Source organism: Arachis ipaensis, chromosome B7 (assembly GCF_059453495.1).
Source record: "Arachis ipaensis isolate K30076 ecotype BB chromosome B7, ASM5945349v1, whole genome shotgun sequence".
NCBI lineage: Eukaryota > Viridiplantae > Streptophyta > Magnoliopsida > Fabales > Fabaceae > Arachis > Arachis ipaensis.
This window is the reverse complement of record NC_142442.1, coordinates 88,567,990-88,590,538: the sequence shown is the minus strand read 5'-3', so window position 1 is coordinate 88,590,538 and position 22,549 is coordinate 88,567,990. Positions and strand designations below refer to the sequence as shown.

The 22,549-nt window shown below is 36.9% G+C and overlaps 1 pseudogene; it reads left to right on the top strand.

The window, feature by feature from the left end:
* The first annotated feature begins 20,699 nt into the window (after positions 1–20,699).
* LOC148553285 (uncharacterized) lies at positions 20,700–22,334 on the top strand (annotated as a pseudogene).
* Positions 22,335–22,549: the final 215 nt, after the last annotated feature.

Below are 22,549 nucleotides of genomic sequence, written 5' to 3'. Positions count from 1 at the left end.
CTCAGAAGAAACTGGATCCCGGAAAGTTCTTAATACCTTGTACCATAGGCACCATGATCTTTGAAAAGTCTCTGTGTGACCTGGGGTCAGGAATAAACCTCATGCCACTCTCTGTAATAGAGAAACTAGGGATCTTTGACATACAAGCTATAAGAATCTCACTAGAGATGGCAGACAAATCAATAAACAGGCTTATGGACTTGTAGAGGATGTCTTAGTGAAGGTTGAAGACCTGTACATCCCTGATGACTTCATAATCCTAGACACTGGGAAGGATGAGGATGAATCCATTATCCTTGGAAGACCCTTCCTAGCCATAGCAAGGGCTGTGATTGATGTGGATAGAGGAGAGTTAGTCCTTCAATTGAATGAGGACTACCTTGTGTTTAAGGCTCAAGGATCTTCTTCTGTAACCATGGAGAGGAAGCATCAAAAGCTTCTCTCAATACAGAGTCAAACAGAGCCCCCACACTCAACTTCTAAGTTTGGTGTCGGGAGGCCACCATCATGCTCTGAGTGTCTGTGAAGCTCTATAAGAGCTCACTGTCAAGCTATTGACATTAAAGAAGCGCTTATTGGGAGGCAACTTAATGTTATTTAATTATATTTATTTTTATAGACATTTGTTTTCCATTGTCATGTTATGTTTTCTTTAGGTAGATGATCATGTGGAGTCACAAAAATAGCATACCATGGAGGACAAGCTTATTGGCGTTTAAACGCCAGTAAGGATAGCAGAATGGGCGTTTAACTCCCAGTCTGGCAGCATTCTGGGTGATAAACGCCAGAATTGGCAGACAGACTGGCGTTTAATGCCAGAAAAGGGTGTCTGGCTGTCTGGCTGGCATTAAATGCCAGAATTGGCAGACAAACTGGCGTTTGATGTCAGAAAAGGTAGCAGAGATGGCGTTAAATGCCAGAAATGGCACATAGACGGCGTTTAAATGCCAGAAGGGTGCAGGGACCAGAATTCCTTGACACCTCAGGATTTGTGGACCCCACAGGATCCCACCTACCCCACCTCTCTTTCTCTCCTCTTCACACCTTTCTATAACACTCTTCCCCAAATACCCTTGACCAATCACATCAACACCCATTCCTCAAACACCATTCACCAATCAAATCCTACCCTCTTCCCCATAATCTCTTCATCATTCATATCAATCCACTGTTCCCCAAAAAACCATCATAAAACCCCACATACCTCACCATTCAAATTCAAAACATTTCCCTCCCAAACCCAACCCCTTCATACATGACTTTCCTCTCTATTTAACCCTATAAATACCCCTCCTTACCACCTTCAATTTCACACATCATGAACACTTAAACCCCCCTTGGCCAAATTCAAAATACGCCTCCATCTCCTCCATTTCTTCTTCTTCTCCTCCTATCTTTCTTCTTTTGCTCGAGGACGAGCAAACCCTCTAAGTTTGGTGTGAGAAAAGCTCTATTTTTTTGTTTTTCCATAACAATTAATGGCACCTAAGGCCGGAGAAACCTCTAGAAAGAGGAAAGAGAAGGAAATTGCTTCCACCTCTGAGTCATGGGAGGTGGAGAAATTCATCTCAAAAGTCCATCAACACCACTTCTATGAAGTTGTGGCCAAGAAAAAGGTGATCCCCGAGGTCCCTTTCATGCTCAAAAAGAGTTAATATCCGAAGATCTGACGTAAGGTTCGAAGAAAAGGTTGGGAAGCTCTCACCAACCCCATCCAACAAGTCAGAATCTTAATGGTTAAAGAGTTCTATGCTAATGCATGGATCACTAAGAACCATGATCAAAGTGTGAACCCGAACCCAAAGAATTGGCTCACAATAGTTCGGGGGAAATACTTGGATTTCAGTTCGGAAACTGTAAGGTTGGCACTCAACTTGCCAATAATGTGAGGAGACTCTCATCCTTTCACCAGAATAGTCAACTTTGATCAAAGGTTGGACCAAGTTCTCATGGACATCTGTGTGGAAGGAGCACAATGGAAGAGAGACTCAAAAGGTAAGTCGGTTCAATTGAGAAGGCCTGACCTCAAACCCGTTGCTAGGGATGGTTGGAGTTCATCCAACGCTCTATCATCACTACTAGCAACTGGTCCGAAGTAACTGTGGATCGAGCTATCATGATCCATAGTATCATGATTAGAGAGGAAGTGGAAATTCCTGAGATCATACCTCTAGAACTATACAAGGTGGCTGACAAGCCCTCCACTTTGGCAAGGTTAACCTTTCCTCATCTCATTTGTCACCTATGCAATTCAGCCAGAATTGTCATAGAGGAAGACATCCTCATTGAAGAGGACAAACCCATCACTAAAAAGAGGATGGAGCAAACAAGAGAGCCCACTCATGGACCTCAACAAGAGCATAAGGAAGTCCCTCATCAAGAAATCCCTGAGATGCCTCAGGGGATGCATTTCCCTCCACACAACTATTGAGAGCAACTCAACACCTATTTAGGAGAATTGAGTTCCAACATGGAGCAACTAAGAGTGGAGTACCAAGAGCACTCCATTATCCTCCATAATATCAGAGAGGACCAAAAGGCCATGAGAGAGGAGCAACAAAGGCAAGGAAGAGACATAGAGGAGCTCAAGCACTCCATAGGATCTTCAAGAGGAAGAACTAAACGCCGTCACTAAGGTGGACCCGTTCTTTAATTTCCTTGTTCTTATTTTTTCATTTTTTGGTTTTTATGCTTTATGTTTTGTCTATGTTTGTGTCTTTATTACATGATCATTAGTGTCTAGTGTCTATGTCTTAAAGCTATGAATGTTCCATGAATCTTTCACCTCTCTTAAATGAAAAATGTTTTCTGAAAAAGAAAAAGAAGTACATGAATTTCAAATTCTATCTTGAAAATAGTTTAATTATTTTGATGTGCTGACAATACTTTTTGTTTTCTGAATGAATGCTTGAACAGTGCATATTTTTTATAGTGAAGTTTATGAATGTTAAACTTGTTGGCTCTTGAAAGAATAATGAAAAAAAAGAAATATTTTTGATAATCTGAAAAATCATAAAATTGATTCTTGAAGCAAGAAAAGTAGTGAAAAACACAAAGCTTGCGAAAAAAATTGTGAAAAATAAAGAAAACAAAAAGAGAAAGCAAGCAGAAAAAGCCAATAACACTTTAAACTAAAAGGCAAGGGTAAAAAGGATCCAAGGCTTTGAGCATTAATGGATAGGAGGGCCCAAAGGAATAAAATCCTCGCCGAAGCAGCTAAATCAAGCTGTCCCTAACCATGTGCTTGTGGCGTGAAGGTGTCAAGTGAAAAGCTTGAGACTGAGCGGTTAAAGTCGTGATCCAAAGTAAATAGAGTGTGCTTAAAAGCTCTGGGCACCTCTAACTGGGGACTCTAGCAAAGCTGAGTCACAATCTGAAAAGGTTCACCCAGTTGTATGTCTGTGGCATTTATGTATTCGGTGGTAATACTGGAAAACAAAATGCTTAGGGTCACGGCCAAGACTCATAAAGTAGCTGTGTTCAAGAATCAACATACTGAACTAGGAGAATTAATAACACTATCTGAATTCTGAGTTCCTATGGATGCCAATCATTCTGAACTTCAAAGGATAAAGTGAGATGCCAAAACTGTTCAGAAGTAAAAAGCTACTAGTCCCGCTCATCTAATTGAAATTAATCTTCATTGATATTTTTGAAATTTATTGTATATTCTCTTCTTTTTATCCTATTTTGTTTTTAGTTTCTTGGGGACAAGCAACAATTTAAGTTTGGTGTTGTGATGAGCGGATAATTTATACCCTTTTTGGCATTGTTTTTACATAGTTTTTAGTATGTTTTAGTTACTTTTTATTATATTTTTATTAGTTTTTATGCAAAAATCACATTTCTGGACTTTACTATGAGTTTGTGTATTTTTCTGTAATTTTAGATATTTTTTGGCTGAAATTGAGGGACCTGAGCAAAATCTGATTTAGAGGCTGAAAAAGGACTACAGATGCTGTTGGATTCTGACCCTCCTAAACTCGAAGTGGATTTTCTAGAGCTACAGGAGCCCAATTAGCGGGTTCTTAATTGCGTTGGAAAGTAGACATCTTGGGCTTTCCAGTAATATATAACAGTTCATCCGTTTTCCGAGATTTGATGGCCCAAACTGGCGTTTAAATGCCCACCATAGACCCTTTTCTCGCGTAAAACGCCAGAACTGGCACCAGAACTGGAGTTAAACGCCCAAACTGGCATCCAAGCTGGCGTTTAAGTCTAGAAATAGCCTATGTATATGTAAAGCTCAATGCTCAGCCCAAGCACACACCAAGTGGGCCCCGGAAGTGGATTTCTGCACTATCTGCACTTAGTTACTTATTTTCTGTAATCCTTGGTAACTAGTTTAGTATAAATAGCACTTTTTACTATTGTATTCGGAAGTTTTGGAAACCATCTTTTCACTTTTATTTTCACATTGGGAGGCTGGCCATTCGGCCATGCCTAGATCTTTTTCTCTTATGTATTTTCTACGGTGGAGTTTCTACACCTCATAGATTAAGGTGCAGAGCTCTGCTGTTCTTCATGAATTAATGCAAGTACTATTGTTTCACTTTCAATTCACGCTTACTTCTTCTCCAAGATATACTCTTGTACTTAATTCAGTTAAGTCAGAATAAAGGGGTAACCCGTGACAATCACCCATTATCTTTGTTACTCGCTTAGCCAAGATCCGCGTGCCTAACAACCACAAGTGGTCTACATGATGTTCAACATAGTCATTGGACGATAGCCGGAGTATAAACTCTTGGGTCTCTAATCCATGGACCGAGTCCGTGAGATTAGAACCTTCATGGTATAGGCTAGAACCAATTGGCAGCATTCCCGAGATCCGAAAAGTCTAAACCTTGTCTGTGGTATTCCGAGTAGGATCTGGGAAGGAATGACTGTGATGAGCTTCAAACTCACAAATGTTGGGCGCAGTGACAGTGTGCAAAAGGATAGAGAGATCCTATTCTGACACAAGTGAGAACCGACAGATGATTAGCCGTGCGGTAGCTGTTTCTGGTATTTTTCATCCGAGACGAGAAATCCAACAGTTGATTAGCCGTGCAGAAACCGTACTTGGACCATTTTCACTGAGAGGATCATACAGCTTGCCATGGAAGGGAGCACGCATGATTAGAAGAAGAAAGTAGGAAAGCAGAGGTTCAGAAGCAACAAAGCATCTCCAAATGCTTATCTGAAATTCCCACCAATGAATTACATAAGTATCTTATTTTAATTTACGTTTATTTATCTTTTAATTATCAAAACTCATAACCAATTGAATCCTCCTGACTGAGATTTGCAAGATTACCATAGCTTGCTTCAAGCCGACAATCTCTGGGGGATCGACCCTTACTCACATAAGGTATTACTTGGACGACCCAGTGCACTTGCTGGTTAGTTGTGCGGAATTGTGAAAAGTGTGATCACAATTCCGTGCACCAGTGTGGAAATGGGATAGGAATGGCGCCACTTGCAGCTTCTGTGTCCCTTGGTGCTCCATTCCTTGGCTGAGCTGCTTCTCTTCAACCAAGTCTTGTATTCACTACAAGAAAAAAATATTTGTAACAAAAAAAATTATTACAAAAAATCGAAATTTTGAAACAAAAGGATTTTGTAACAAAAAAAGGGGCTGTTGTAGTATGTCCCAGTACAAAAAGTTTTTTTAACAAAGAATGAAATTGTTACAATTCAAAATAATATTTTGTAACAAATTTTTTTGATACAAAAAACTAAAAGTCATTACAAAAGTGATAACAAATTTTGATCTTCAAAATATTTTTCGTAACAATTTAAACTTTTGTGTCATAATATTTTGTTACAAAATACTAACTTTTGTAACTTTTTTATTCTTAGTTATAAAAATAGAAAATTTATTTTAAAATATTTAATTAAATAATTGATATATCAATTAATTTTCTAAACACACTAACTTAACATTTATATAATATATAATCATATAGATAATTAGAATATCTTACATGTCATTAAGATTCTTTTACAATAAAATAATTTCTACAAATTCAACTAAACACAACTTTTTCCTAACATAAAATTGTATCATATCAGATTTATAATTCTTGATTCTTCTAGCATATTTCAGTCAATATAAAGTCTAGCATGTTGGCATCAATTTTGTACCCCTGCAAATATGAGCAATGAAAACCAAAATTAAAAAACCACATATAACACTATCTTCATGAGAGTAAAAATAAAATTAGAACTTACAAGTTAAAATTAACTAATTCTTTAAGAATCTATTCTCAAAGTTTAAAACTAGTCAATCAAGAATGCAAATTATCAAAAATTGACAATTCAATATATAAACTCGGCCTAATTAATCATAATTCAATTCATTAAATTTACATAAGTATCAATTGTCTAAAAATCACTACAAAGCACAATTTCCACCAAAGTCCTCATAACAAATATACTTGACTTTTGGAAATAGTTTGGAAATAGAAAAGTATAGCAAGAATGGAAAAATAAAACCGAATAACAACTTGACAGCTAAGCCACACTATCTTGAACTTTCTTGACAGATAAGCCACACTAATCCAGAGATCTCTTTTGCCACCTAATTTATTTTTATATGATTTTTTTTAAAAACCGGCTACTGATTTAGTACACTTCAGAAAAACAACAAGCAGTAACCAATTTAAAAAAATCATATAAAATCCATCTTTTGTTGGATTCTCCTAAATTTTGGTGTGGTTGAACTAGAATTACCCATCTTTCATCCAGTTCAAGTCCCAGAGAATTTTCACTTCTCTAGAAAAAGTTATGCCTCTTGAAATATGATTTTGTTTTAAGGAAAGGATGTTGTCACAGAAGTGAACAGCCCTACTTCCAGAAAGCACAACTTTCTCTACAAAATTCGAATTATCCTAAAATTTGGATATAAAATACCCCTCTTTGGTTTCACCTCCAAAGAGTTTCAGAGTATTGAGATATTTGGTTTTGGAATTGCTGTTCCAGAATTTGGACAGCAATATTTCTGCAGAAAATGACCATTTTCTAAAAATCATATCTCCTAAAACACACATTGAAAAATTCTAAAATTTTAGAGGAACAATCTAGACATATCAAATTTTTATAGAAAAATAATTTCACCCATTTTGAGTGGCTAGATTGCTCCCAGTTTTGTTCACAAAGTGCTGTCTGAAACTGCATAATTCTGCAATATGTAACCTTGGGTTTTGAGAGGTCAAAAATTGATTCCTAGCTTTTCATTCACTCTAACCTTGCATTCTAATTTTTTTTATCTATTGTGACTTGTTGAAAAGATTAAATTAGCCTCAAGTGCTCAGGATTAATAAATCACCATTTTTGGTCAGTTTTCACATTTAAGCATACTCATATGAAATCAACAAGTTCTGCATTACTCGACACAATCCAGCCACAAATCACTCAAATAATTCACATATATTATCATCAATCTACTGCATCATATATAACAAATAGTCCAACATCATCTCAAGTAATCATTAGCATGTATCATCCATTAATTCAATCATGAAACTTGGCTTTTAGCCTTTCAACAAATTCTGCACTCTAACAAACAGAATTTTCAGCATCATCATCATTTAATAAATCAAACACAGCATCATTCAATCAGTTTAAACAAAAAAAATTTTCTAAAGTTGTAATAATCAAAATTCTATACACGCATCCTCATCACAGAAACTATACACGCATCCTTAATAAGAAATTCTAATCAAAAGTCATAAATTTCAATAATCAAAATTTATAATCAGTACAATTTAACAATTCATAGTATTTTTTCTTTGAAAATCTCTTTACAGGAATAATCACATTTTGTTTTATATGTATCTTCTTGCTATCAATTCAGCTACATAACTTAGATGCAGATGGCTTTAAATATTAGTATTTACATAGCATCTCATCAATTTTAATTCCATATATATAATAAATCAATATATCATTCCATCCATCAAATTAACCATCATCTAAGTCTGGAATAAGACATGACTTAACGTTTTTTATATACATGAAAGGGGGTTTGGATGATTGACACTAACAGGAACTCAGGAAGAACAAAATCAATCAATATTATAAAGCCTTAATCAAAACACTAACAGGAACTCAAGAAGAACAAAATCAGAACAATTCACTAACAGGAAGAGAAGAGAAGCAAATTTCAAATTTACCTAATCAGAACTTCTAATAACCAAATCCCAAATTTCAGAAGAGAAGCAATCTTAATCAGAAATTCCAAATTTCCAATAATCAGAACCCTAAATCCCTAATCATAAATTCCAATAATCAAATCCCTAATCAGAGATTTTAATAACCAAATCCCTAATTAGAAATTCAAAACATATAATTTACCTGAACTGAACTTCAGCAGGGGCTAGAGAAGAGAAGAAGACCAGCGGAAGAAGCAGTCGTTGTTGCCGTTGTCCTTCAGGCATTGAGGGTCAGAGAAGCTCCATCGCTATTTGCAGTTATTTGCCATCTGAAAGAATGCTTCTCCTCCAGACTTCCAGCAGCAGATCCGGCAAGACACAGCTCCATCGACGGCACCAGGAAGCACGATGATGACAGCTTGGTGAGACGCGACAGCGGTGGAGCATGATGACAGCGATGATGGCTTCGTGGTGGCGTTGCCCTTCACACACGCTCTCTCTCCTCTCCGCTACAGAACCGGCTTGATAGAAGGCAGAACGGTGATTGAGTAGCGACGAACGGTAGACTCCAAGGTGGCGACGGCGCAGTGGCGCTGCAGACAGCCCCCTTCCTCCCTTCTCTTCTCCTGGCACGACTTTCTCTTCCCTCTTCCCTCTTCCCTCTTCCGTTTCTTTCTTTCTTTCATATTTTTGTGTGTGGGTGTGTGGAATAGGTGACCACTGTGTGGCTGGGTCTATGTGCACGCTGAAGAGGGGTGGGGTTCTAGGGTTAGGTTTTCCTAAGGGTTTGTAATTTTAATTAAATTAGGGAAATGAGTATTCATTAAAAATATAATTTAATCTCTTTAAATTATTTTAAAACATTAATTAAATTATCAATTTGTTAATTAATTCTTAATAAGTATTATGATTTAAAATATAAGATGATATAATTAATTATAAAAATTAAAGTATTAAAGTCTAAAATTTTAATTATTTAAATTAAATAGTATAATTTTTTTTACAACTACTCAGTCTTATAATTTAAATATAGAAAATTATTCAATAATTATAAAATTCAGTAAAATTTTTATTTTAATTACCAAAACTTGATTTAATTATTCTCAATGAAATAATTTTTTAAAATAAAATCGCTAATAAATAAATAAATTTAGAATCAACTCAAAATAGGATTTTTTCAAAAGTTCTGGATCTTACATAAATAATTTTTTGAAAATAAAACCATGAATAACTATAATAAATCACAATACAAATAATTTATTATTTATTTTCTAACAATCATAGATTTTACTGGCTTAATGATGAGTGTTAGGTTAAGGTGGGTTTAGGACTAGTAGAGAGAGAAAAAAAACCAGAGCTCTATATTTTATACTTAAGGGAGTTTTTCAAAATTTTTTTTAAATGGACAAGGATGGCAAACAACAAAATAAAAAATAAAGGTGAGGGTTAGAATTAGAATTTTTATTTTTTATATTTGTTTTTATTTTTAAATTTTAACTATTTTTATTTATGTTTAATAATTAATTTTTTAATTTAAAAATTTAATTTTTAATCAACATTTAAGATTTAATTATTAGTAAAATTATATATTAATTTTATAAAAAATATTAAATAATATATACCATTTTTAAAAATAAATCATTTAATCTTTAATTCTTTTATAAAAAATAATTCTTTTAATTATCTTAGAGATTTTAATCATTTAATCATTTAATTCTTTTAATTATCTTAGAGATTTTAACATTTTAAAATATTTTTTTACTTAAAAAAATTTTTTGTATTTTGTGACAAACAAATAACTTGTTACAAACAATATTAAATTTTGTGACAAATTAATTTTTTGTTATAAAATAATTGGAATTTTTGAAACAAATGGACATTTTGTTACAAAATATTTTAAACTTTTGCAACAACTTCATCTTTTGTTACAAAATATTTTAAAATTTTGCATCAAAACAATGGTTCGTTACAAAAGTCAATATAATTTGTAACAAAAAAATCAAGTCATTACAAAATATCAAAACATTTTGTAACAAATTGTATTGTTGTTACAAAACATTATTATTATGTAACAGTTACTAATTTTTGTTACAAAAGAATAATTTTTTGTAACAATTTTAAATTTGTTACAAAGCTTTTGTTACAAATGTTCAATTTTCTTGTAGTGATTACATCCTCTTCTTCAGCATCCTCTACCTCCACAACATCTTCAACTTGAATGTTTTCCTTTGAGCTTGGCTCCTCATGATTCCTCTCTTGCAGTGTGGTTCCGGACCTCAAAGTGATGGCATTGATGCCACCTTTGGGGTTGGGTATAGGTTGAGAAGGAATTGTACTGGAGCTTGAAGGTTGAGTGTTGGAGGTACTCAACGATCCCATCTGAGAGACGAGAGCTTGTATAGCAGAAGTCAGACTAGTAAGTGTATTTTCCATGGTCGTTTGTCATTGTTCTAGAGAGTGAAGCAACTCGTCCTTGGGAGAGGAAGATGGGTAAGTGATTTGGGGGACCTGCTGTTGGTTGTTCTGAGGCGCTTGGGACTGCCTTTGGTGAGGTGCTCTGCAAGGCTGGTTTTGGTTCTGCTGTATGTTGTTGTTGTTTCACCTCTGATTTCCATTGTTGTCTCTGCCCCCTCTGTTGTAGCTGTCCCTACATCCTTGCTTGAAATTATCTCTCCATCCCTGGTTGGAATTATCTCTCCACCCCTAGTTGGAGTTATCTTGCCAACCTTGATTGTGGTTTCCACCTTGGTTGTAATTGCTGCCTTGTTGATTGTATCCTTGATTCAGGTGGTCATAGAAATTATAAGTAGATGCCAAGGTGTTGTCTTCTTGTTGGAGCTGCAGACATTCATCAGTGTAATGAGTGTAATCATCACATATTTCACACACTCTTTGAGGAACCAACTGTTGACTTTGTTGTGGTGAGGGAGGCTGAGGTTGTTGTTGATTTAGCTGTATCTGCTTCAGTAGGTTGGTCATCTCACATATAGCCTATGTGAAGGCAGTAGTCTCACTACTAGAGGAAACCTCTGCAACAGCCTTGGGGTGGTTGTTCCTGTGCTTATGATTCTGAGTGGACACAGCTAGGTCGCTGATCAGTTGCCACGCTTCATCTGCAGTCTTGTACGTTTTCAGAGAACCATTACTTGCATCATCCAATATAGTCTTATCCTGAGGCCTCATGCCTTGAGTGAAGTAGCTGATCAACACCAACTTGTCAATCATGTGATGGGGGCATGCGTCCAGAAGATTCTTGAAGCGCTCCCAATACTCATAAACAGTCTCCGATTCACCTTGAATAATGCAGGAGATCTCTTTCCTCAGTCTATCTGTAACTTCAGCTGGAAAGTATTTTTCCAAGAATTTTCTCCTGAGCGTATCCCAATTGGTAATAGTTGCTTTAGGTTGGGAGTAGTACCACTCCCTCGCCTTTCCCTCAAGAGAAAATGGGAAGGCGATTAGCAGAACAGAAGTTTCATCTGCACCATGACGCCTAACAGTAGAACAGGCTGTCTGAAAATACCTGAGGTGCTTGATAGGCTCCTGAGCCGGTAAGCCATGAAACTTAGGTATTAAGTTGATTAGCGCAGTCTTCAGTTCAAAATTTGTAGCCAGATTTGGGTGACGCGCTTGATACGGTTGCAGAGTAAAGTCTGGGGCTCCTGCCTCCTGGAGAGTAATCCTCCTGGGTGCTGCCATGTTACCTGCACGTAAATTCACAGAATCAGTAGTAGAGGAGCTTGTTTCTCCCTCAGATGGCGGTTCAGATTCACCCTCGGATGAGACTGGTGAATTGATAACAACCACTTCACCACCCTCAGAGGCTAACCGACGCCGAGCTCGCGTAATATGTGAAAGAGTTCTTTCAATTTCAGGATCAAATGCGGCTAAGCTCGGATCAGGCAGTGAATGCGTCATTCAACGAAAGAAAAATATAGCTCATGGTAATAAAATAAAATAAAATATGCAAATAAATAAAATAAAAAATATTTACACCAACTAATAATTTAGCACACAATTGTAACTCCCCGGCAACGGCGCCAAAAATTGATGGATGCGGAAATCAGCCAATTAAGAAATTAATATAAGAAATACGTTGCGAGTATAGTGATAAACCCCGATTTTGTGGTTTATCTTGTGCTTAATTTGGGGGATTTTATCAACTTTTCTCACATTTATTCAATGAAATAGCATGGTTTTGTAATTCTCCCTTGATTTGTGCTTAAATGTGAAAATATGCTTTTTAGGCCTTAAAATAGCTAAATTTAATCCACTTTAATTCCATTCAATGCATTGATATGTTTGTTAAGTGATTTCAGGTTAGTATTGGATGGAAGAAGTGAGGAGAAAAGCATGCAAAATGGGAGAACTCATGAAGAAATGAAGGAACCGTAAAGTTGTCAAGCCTGACCTCTTCACACTCAATTGACCATAACTTGAGCTACAGAGGTCCAAATGAGGCGGTTCCAATTGCGTTAGAAAGCTAACATCCGGGGCTTCAAAATGACATAAAATTTGCCATATGTTATCTCGCGTTCAGGGGCGCGCACGCTCCATGTATGCGTGCACGCTGATGCTGCACATGGCCCATTAAAAGTGAAATCGTGGCCAGCGATTTGTAGCTTATTTTGGGCCCAATCCAACTCATTTCTGATGCTATTGAACCCAAGGATTGAGGGGGGAATGAACCAAGTAGTCATAGTTTAGTTTTCATCATGTTTTTAGGGTAGAAATTCTAGAGAGAGAGAGGCTCTCTCCTCACTCTAGATTTAGGATAGAAATTAGGATAGAGTTATGTTAATCACTGTCAAATTTCTCTTTTAATTCTTGTTTTGATTTCAATTCTCTTTATGTTTTAGTGTTCTATTGTCTTTGATCTTGTAGTTTCTCTTATTAATTTCTTATTTTGCTTTCTCTTATGTTGATGAACAATTGTTGGATCTTAGTTTTCTTTAATGCAATTTTATGTTTCCATGTTCTTTTATGTTGATCTTGCTTGCTATTATTGATTTCTTGCTTATGATAGTTATGGGTTTCCTTTAATTCTTGCATTTTATGATATTTACTTTTCTTGCATTCTAGGTGTTTGATAAAATGTTTCCTCTAGTTTTTGAGTAGTTTTCTTTGCTCTTGGCCTAGGCTAAGGGAATTGAGTGACCTTGAGTCATTGGGTCTCAATGAATTGGTGATTTGAGAACCCTTGGTGATCAATTTGATACTCATTGACACTAACCCACTACTAATCTAATTAGTAGATAGGTTGGGACTTATGGGTTGATGTGATCAAGCCTATTTGACGTACTTCAAGCCTAGGAGTAGATATTACGTACTTAAGGCTTTTGGAAGTAGACTTAATAGGTTGGCCTCTCATAATTATCAATATATGGTTTGTAGACAAGGATGGTGATCTCAATTACCTATGTCTAGCCAAGAGTATTTTTTCTTTATTTTATTAGTTCTTGTTATTTTACCTTCTTGTCATTTAATTTTTCTTGCCATTTACTTTCTTGCAAAAATATAAAACCAACCCCCTTACCCCCTTTATAGCCAATAATTGATCATTTCATTGCAATTCCTTGTGAGACGACCCAGAGTTCAAATACTTCGGTTAATTCTTATTTGGGGTTTGTTACTTGTGACAACTAACATTTTTGATGTGAGAATTGTTTGTTGGTATAGAACTATACTTGCAACGAGAATTCATTCATTTGAGGAAATTCTAGACCCACAACAATTCGCTCATCAAAATGGCACCGTTGCCGGGGAGTTGGAATGGTGCTATGTTATTGGCTATTCTGAATATTGTGAATATGTTTGCCTTTTGCTTATTTGTTAGTTTTTGTTAGGCTTAGGACTTTGTTGCTTATTTTTGTTAGCTTTTGTTTTTATTTGCTATTATGAATTCTCATCCTCACTTTGGCTATGAGTTTGGTTCAAATTATGTTGTAGAAAATGAGAGCTACAATGAGGATGTGCATCAAGGATGGAACAATCAAAGATGGAAGGAGCCTCAAGGGATTGATCACCCTTCTTGGCAACAACAACATCCGGATTCTTATGGGTATAACTCTCATCCTAATGCATATCAATCTAATGGATGTGGTGACCCTTATTGTGATTGTCAACAACCACCACCATATGCCTATGAACCACCTCCTCAACATAATTTTACACCGCCTTACTCACAAGCCCCTTTTCACCAAACACCTCAATATGACCCCAACCCATATCCACCATACCAACCACCTTGTGAACCATATGAACCATATGAAGAACCACCCTAATTCCACTACCAATACCCTCAAGAACCACCACCTCCATATTATCACCAAGATGAATCACCTCCCGTGCATGATAACTTTCAACCACATAATAAATTTCCCTTTCCACCACAACCCTCCAAGGAAGAACACCCATATCCACCCATCCAAGAGCCAATGGATCGTCTCAAGGAAACAATGGATCGGCTTCAAGCAATAATCCGTCAACAGGAGCAAGAGGAAGCCCAAAAGAATTATGAAGCTATCGAGGCTAACCTTGCAAAAATTAAAGCCAACTTGAATTTATGGGACTCATGCAACAAGCAAAGCATCTCCACGGATGAATGTGAGAAATCAACCGAAGAAAGGAGTATGAAGGAGATTTTAGAATCTCAACATGAGGACAAGGAGATGGGGTATGTCTTGCAACAAGTGGAGGAGGAAGAGATTGTTGAAGAAGAAGAAGTGGTTTAAGAGTTAGAGGAAGTTGAACAAGAGGTGGATTTCAAACTTGAGAGCACTTCCACACCAAGTGACATTGTTGATGATTTTGTGGAAGTTGTTGAACCTTCTTCCAATGAGCTTGAATTTGGTGTTGAGGAGGATAATGCGCAACCTCCTAAGCATATAATGAATGATGAAGAATTGGAAGAAGGTGAGCAAATAACAAATCTTCCTCTTGGAGATGAGCCCACACCAACACATGATCCATTGGTATTTGAAGAATCTTCTCCTCTTGAAATTGAGGTGGATGTTGAGACAAGTTTCACATTACCTCCAAGTTGTGATATGAAGAATGGAGAAGAGCTAGAAGAGGTTGGTGAGGAAGTAATTGGACATGAAGAGCCTTGTCAAGAGGTGAAGGTGGAAGAAGCTTGCCAAGAGGTGGAGGTATTCAAAGAAGAGCACAAGGGAATGGAACGTACAAGACCATTGGAGACGTCCTTTCCTAAGTCACTATCCAACACAACATTCAAGTGGGTAAAATTCTTATCTCTAATCTTTACTTTCCCACTTGAATATGGTTTGATTGAAAATGATGGAAAACTTAGAGCTCTTCGTGGGGTTAACAACAAAAGGAAATTGAGTAGTGGGTGGAAATTCCAATCAAAGTTCCTTATGGTTGGAAGCTTAAAGTCTAAGTGCAATGGTTGGTATAGTTCTTAACTAAAGGGGTTTAGGAAGATGCTTTGGTGTTTACTTGAGAATTCGGATCACTTCTCACCCAATTGGAATTGCGATGATCCACTTGAAGATGGGTATAGAAACAAGATTTGGGATCCGGGAATATATGAAGGCCAATTTTGGAAGCCCTTAGCTTGTGTGGAACTTTATCAAAGCTTGGTGCCATTGATCTTGAATTTTGGAGCTTACTTGAAGTCCAAGCATTGGTGGAAGTTTCAAGATGAGTTCAAGCATAACCCACCATGACAAGGAGCTTTCCAAATGTCCAACTTAAGGACTTAAACTAAAAGTGCTAGGTCGGAGATACCCCACCATGGTAAACTCTTTCCACTCTCTTTTAGATTTGGTTAATAAGTGATTGGAGTTGCCATTGTATGTAGTTTTTGTTATTTTCTATACTCTTATACATATTGCTTTGATTGATTGGTTATTTATTAGTTTGTTTTGATTAGATTAATTGTTGTTGAATTGCATTTTGCTTGTAGTATCAGTTTTGTTTTTAGTATATTCGAAAATTTTTCAAAAAAACTAAAAAGATTTGTTGTTAAATTTGATTTTTGATTGTTTTAGAATGCTTGTAGATTAGGAGAGTGCCTTGTTTTTGAGAAAAAAAAGAAGAGAAAATGTGGGCATCGGCACGCAAGCACACTGTGCGCGCACGCGCCGGTGTGGTTTCACAACTCCTAGTACTAAAACCCGAGAGTTGTGCCCACTGTATGCATACTTTGTGCCAGGCGATCCGCGCGTAAGCACGCATGGCGCGCGCGCGCCGATTGTCCCTACCACATCCGCGCGTGAGCACGCATGGCGCGCGCGTGCGGATTGTATCTGCTGCATCCACGCATAAGCACACATGGCGCGCGCGCGCGGATTGTTCCTGCTGCATCTGTGCCTAAGCACGCATGGGGCATATGCACGGATTTGCACCCTGTTTTTCTCCTTTCTCCTTTCTCCTTCTTTCTTCTTTTCTTCTTCTTTCTTTCTACTTTTTTCTTTTTCTTCTTCTTCCTCTCTTGAAAATTTTTTTCTTTAAAAAAATGAAAAAAATTAAATTAAAAAGAAAAAAATTTCTCTTTTCTTCCATCCTCTTTTATTGCATTTGCTTATTTTCATTTATTGCATTTTAATTTTGTTTTCATACCTTGTTCTTATTTTCTTTTCTAGGTTTCTTGTTTTAACATTGGTGTTAGATTACTCTTACTGATGAGCGGATAATTTATACGCTTTTTGGCATTGTTTTTAGGTAGTTTTTAGAATGTTTTAGTTAGTTTTTATTATATTTTTATTAGTTTTTAAATGAAAATCACATTTCTGGACTTTACTATGAGTTTGTGTATTTTTCTGTGATTTCAGGTGTTTTCTGGCTGAAATTGAGGGATCTGAGCAAAAATCTGATTCAAAGGCTGAAAAAGGACTGCAGATGCTGTTGGATTCTGACCTCCCTGCACTCAAAGTGGATTTTGTGGAGCTACAGAAACCCAATTGGTGCGCTCTCAATTTATTTGAAAAGTAGACATCCTGGGCTTTCCAGCAATATATAATACTCCATACATTGCACGAGATTTGATGGCCCAAATCGGCGTTCCAAGTCAGCATAAAAATTCTGGCGTCAAAACGCCAAAACTAGCATAAAAGTTGGAGTTAAATGCCCAAACTGGCACCCAAGCTGGCGTTTAACTCCAAGAGAAGCCTCTACATGTGAAAGCTTCAATGATCAGCCCAAGCACACACCAAGTGGGCCCGGAAGTGGATTTTCGCATCATTTACTTATTTATGTAAACCATAGGTTACTAGTTTTCTATAAATAGGATCTTTTGCTATTGTATTTTCATCTTGGAAATCTTTAGTTTGTCTTTTGATCTCTTGATCACGCTTTGGAGGCTGGCCATTCGGCCATGCCTGAACCTTCATTAATTTTGTATTTTCAACGGTGGAGTTTCTACACACCATAGATTAAGGTGTGGAGCTCTGCTGTTCCTCATGAATTAATGCAAAGTACTATTATTTTTCTATTCAACTCAAGCCTATTTCTTCTCCAAGATATTCATTCGCACTCAAGAACATGTTGAATGTGATGATTATGTGACACTCATCATCATTCTCACCTATAAACGCGTGCCTGACAACCACTTCTGTTCTACATGCGAACAAGCTTGATTGTGTATCTCTTGGGTTTCTAATCTAAGATTAAAACATTCGTGGTATACGCTATAAATATTGGCAGCCATTCCTAAGATCCGAAAAGTCTAAACCTTGTCTGTGGTATTTCGAGTAGGATCTAGGAAAGGATGACTGTGACGAGCTTCAAACTCGCGAGTGTTGGGCGTAGTGACAGACGCAAAAGGATCAAAGGATCCTATTCCAACATGATCGAGAACCGACAGATGATTAGCCATGCGGTGAAAGCGTATTTGGACCATTTTCACTGAGAGGACGGAAGGTAGCCATTGACAACGGTGATACCCAACATACAGCTTGCTTGCTATGGAAAGGAGTATGAATGATTGGATGAAGGAAATAGGAAAGCAGAAGTTCAGGAGGAACAAAGCATCTTTATACGCTTATCTGAAATTCTCACCAATGAATTACATAAGTATCTCTATCTTATTTTATGTTTTATTCATCTTTTAATTATCAATTCTCCATAACCATTTGAATCCGCCTGACTGAGATTTACAAGATGACCATAGCTTGCTTCAAGCCGACAATCTCCGTGGGATTGACCCTTATTCACGTAAGGTTTATTACTTGGACGACCCAGTGCACTTGCTGGTTAGTTATGCGGAATTGTGAAAAAGAGTTGAGATTACAATTGTGCGTACCAAGTTGTTGGCACCATTGATGATCACAATTTCGTGCACCAAGTTTTTGGCGCCGTTGCCGGGGAGCAAACAATCCCCGTGCAACCAAGTTTTTGGCGCCATTGCTGGGGATTGTTTGAGTTTGGACAACTGACAGTTCATCTTGTTTCTTAGATTAGGTAACTTTATTTTATTATTCAGAATTTTTAAGAATGAATTCTAGAGTTTCAGATGATACTTTCATCATCACAGGAGCTAGTTGATTCCCATCAATTTGGCTATTGTACGTAATGTCTGCTGAAGCTTGGCTAGCCATGTCTAATCTTTTAGACTGAAGCTTTAGACTAACATTGCATGATTCCTAGAATTCTTATTAAAAATTTTGAAATTCTTATTTTTCTTTTTCCAAATAATTTTCGAAAAATCCAAAAAAAATTTTAAAATCATAAAACCAAAAAATAATTTATATTTTCCTGTTTAAGTCTAGTGTCAATCTTCAAGTTTGGTGTCCTGCATGTTTTATTCATTTCCATGCATTTTTTTCGAATATATGAATTCTGTCCTTCATTAATCTTCAAGTTTTTCCTGATGATTTCCTTGCTCTAATCTTTAAATTCTCTTGTTTTGTGTCTTTTGTTGTTTCTCATAGGCATTTTTAAATTGTTATAGTCCTTAGTATACAAACTTCTAAGTTTGGTATCTTGCATGCATTATTTGTTTTGATCTTGATTTTCCATGTTTATTTTCATTCTGTTGTTTTTCTTTCTCATCATTAAAAATTCAAATTTTTTTTTCAAAATTATGTCTTTTCAAGTCAATAATACAGAGAATTGAAGGTTCAGAACATACAGCAGAGGAATCACAGAGAAAAAGCTGGGCATTCAAAACGCCCAGTGAGGAAGGAAAACTAGCGTTTACCCTGGCTGGGCGTTAAACGCCCAAAAAGGTAGTATTCTGGGCGTTTAACGCCAGGATGGCACAAGAGGGAAGATTCTGTTTTTAATTCAAATATTTTTCAAATTTTCATAATTTTTCAAAATCAAATCTTTTTCAGATCATATCTTTTCAATCATATCTTTTCAAAATCAAATCCTTTCCATTTTTTTATTATTTTCGAAAATCCTTGCTACAATTAATGACTTAATTCAAAATTTTCAAGTTGTTACTTACCTATTAAGAAAGGATCAAATTTTAAATTCTAGAATCATATCTTTTAAATTTATTGTTAGCCAAGACATTAATTTTAAAATTTAAATCTTTTTAATTGTTTGTCAATATATCTTTTTAAAAATCATATTTTCTCAATCATATCTTCTCAACCACATCTTTTTCAAAAAAATGATTTTCAATCATATCTTTTTGATTTCTAATGTCAAAATCTTTTTCAAAATCACTTAACTACTTTCTCAATTTTAATTTTCGAAAATGATCAACCAAATTTTCAAAATTTCTTTTAATTATTTCAAAATCTTTCTAAATTTAATTTTGAAAAAATTCTTTCCCTCTTCTCACATCCTTCTATTTAAGGGACTAACATTCCTCCTCAATGTGCAATTCGAACTCTCTCCCTCTCCATAAGTTCGAATTCGCTCCTTCTATTCCTCTTTTCCTCTGACACCTCAAGGAATCTCTATACTGTGACATAGAGGATTCCATACTCTCTCCTTCTTTCTTTCATATGAGCAGGAGCAAAGACAAAGGCATTCTTGTTGAAGCTGATCCTAAACCTGAAAGGACCTTGAAGAGAAAGCTAAGAGAAGCTAAAGCACAAGTCTCTGGAGAGGACCTAACAGAATTTTTCAAACAAGAAGAAGACATGGCAGCCAAAAATAACAACAATGCAAGGAAGGTGCTTGGTGACTTTACTGCACCTACTCCCGACTTTTATGGGAGAAACATCTCTATCCCTACCATTGGAGCAAACAACTTTAAGCTGAAGCCTCAATTAGTTTCTCTAATGCAACAAAATTGCAAGTTTTATGGACTTCCATTGGAAGATCCTCATCAGTTCTTAGCTGAATTCTTACAAATCTATGACACTGTCAAGACCAATGGGGTTGACCTTGAGGTCTACAGACTTATGCTCTTCCCTTTTGTTGTAAGAGACAGAGCTAGGATATGGTTGGATTCACAACCTAAGGAAAGCCTGAACTCTTGGGAAAAACTGTTCAGTGCTTTTCTGGCCAAATTTTTTTCCACCTCAAAAATTGAGTAAGCCAAGAGTGGAGGTCCAGACCTTCAGACAGAAGGAAGGTGAATCCCTCTATGAAGCTTGGGAAAGATACAAGCAATTGATCAGAAGGTGTCCTTCTGACATGCTTTTTGAATGGAGCATCATAGGTATCTTCTATGATGGTCTGTCTAAACTGTCCAAGATGTCATTGGATAGCTCTGCTGGAGGATCTCTTCATCTGAAGAAGACGCCTGCAGAAGCTTAGGAACTCATTGAGATGGTTGCAAATAACCAATTCATGTACACTTCTGAAAGGAATCCTGTCAATAATGGGACAAATCAGAAGAAAGGAGTTCTTGAGATTGATACTCTGAATGCCATATTGGCTCAGAATAAAATATTAACTCAGCAAGTCAATATGATTTCTCAGAGTCTATCTGGCATGCAAGCAGCAACAGGAAGTACCAAGGAAGCTTCATCTGAAGGAGAAGCTTATGATCCTAAGAACCCAGCAATGGAAGATGTGAATTACATGGGAGAACCCTATGGAAACACCTATAATCCTTCATGGAGAAATCACCCAGATCTCTCATGGAATGACCAACAGAGGCCCCAACAAGGCTTCCACAACAGTAATAGTGGAAGAAATAGGTTTAGTAATAGTAAGCCTTTTCCATCATCTTCTCAGCAACAGACAGAGAATTATAAGCAGAGCCACTCTGACTTAGCAACTGTAGTCTCTGATTTATCTAAGACCACTCAAAGTTTCATGACTGAAACAAGGTCCTCTATTAGAAATTTGGAGGCACAAGTAGGTCAGCTGAGTAAGAAAATTACTGAACTCCCTCCTAGTACTCTCCCAAGCAATACAGAAGAAAACCCAAAGAGAGAATGCAAGGCCATAAACACGTCCCACATAGCCGAATGCATAGAGGAGGTAAAGGCAGTGATTTCCACTGAGGAAGACCTCAATGGACATCCATTGGCCTCCAAGGAGTTCCCTAATGAGGAACCATTGGAATCTGAGGCTCATACAGAGACCATAGAAATTCCATTAAACTTTCTTCTGCCATTCATGAGCTCTGATAAGTATTCTTCCTCTGAAGAGGATGAAGATGTTACTGAAGAGCAAGTTGCTAAATACCTTGGAGCAATCATGAAGCTGAATGCCAACTTATTTGGTAATGAGACTTGGGAGGATGAACCCCCCTTGCTCACCAAAGAACTGGATGACTTGACTAGGCAGAGATTACCTCAGAAGAGACAGGATCCTGGAAAGTTCTCAATACCTTGTACCAAAGGCACCATGACCTTTGAGAAGGCTCTGTGTGACCTAGAGTCAAGTATAAACCTCATGCCACTCTTTGTGATGGAGAAGCTAGGGATTTGTGAGGTACAAGCTGCAAGAATCTCACTAGAGATGGCAGACAATTCAAGGAAATAGGCTTATGGACTTGTAGAGGATGTCTTGGTAAAGGTTGAAGGCCACTACATCCCTGCTGATTTCATAATCCTAGACACTGGGAAGTGTATGGATGAATCCATCATCCTTGGCAGACCCTTCCTAGCCACAGCAAAAGCTGTGATTCATGTTGACAGAGGAGAATTGGTCCTTCAAGTGAATGAGGACTCCCTTGTGTTTAAAGCTCAAGGTCCTTCTGTAACTATGGAGAGGAAGCATGAAAAGCTTCTCTCAATGCAGAGTCAATTAGAGCCCCTACATTTAAACTCTAAGTTTGGTGTTGGGAGGCCATCATCATGCTCTGAATATCTGTGAGGCTCCATGAGAGCCCACTATCAAGCTATTGACATTAAAGAAGCGCTTGTTGGGAGGCAACCCAATTTTATTTAATCGTATTTAGTTATTTTCCATTGTTATTTTATGTTTTCTGTAGGTTGATGATCATGTGAAGCCGCAAAAACAACTGAAAAAGCAAAAACATAATGAAAAATAGTATTAAAAATAGCACACCCTGGAGGAGAAGCTTACTG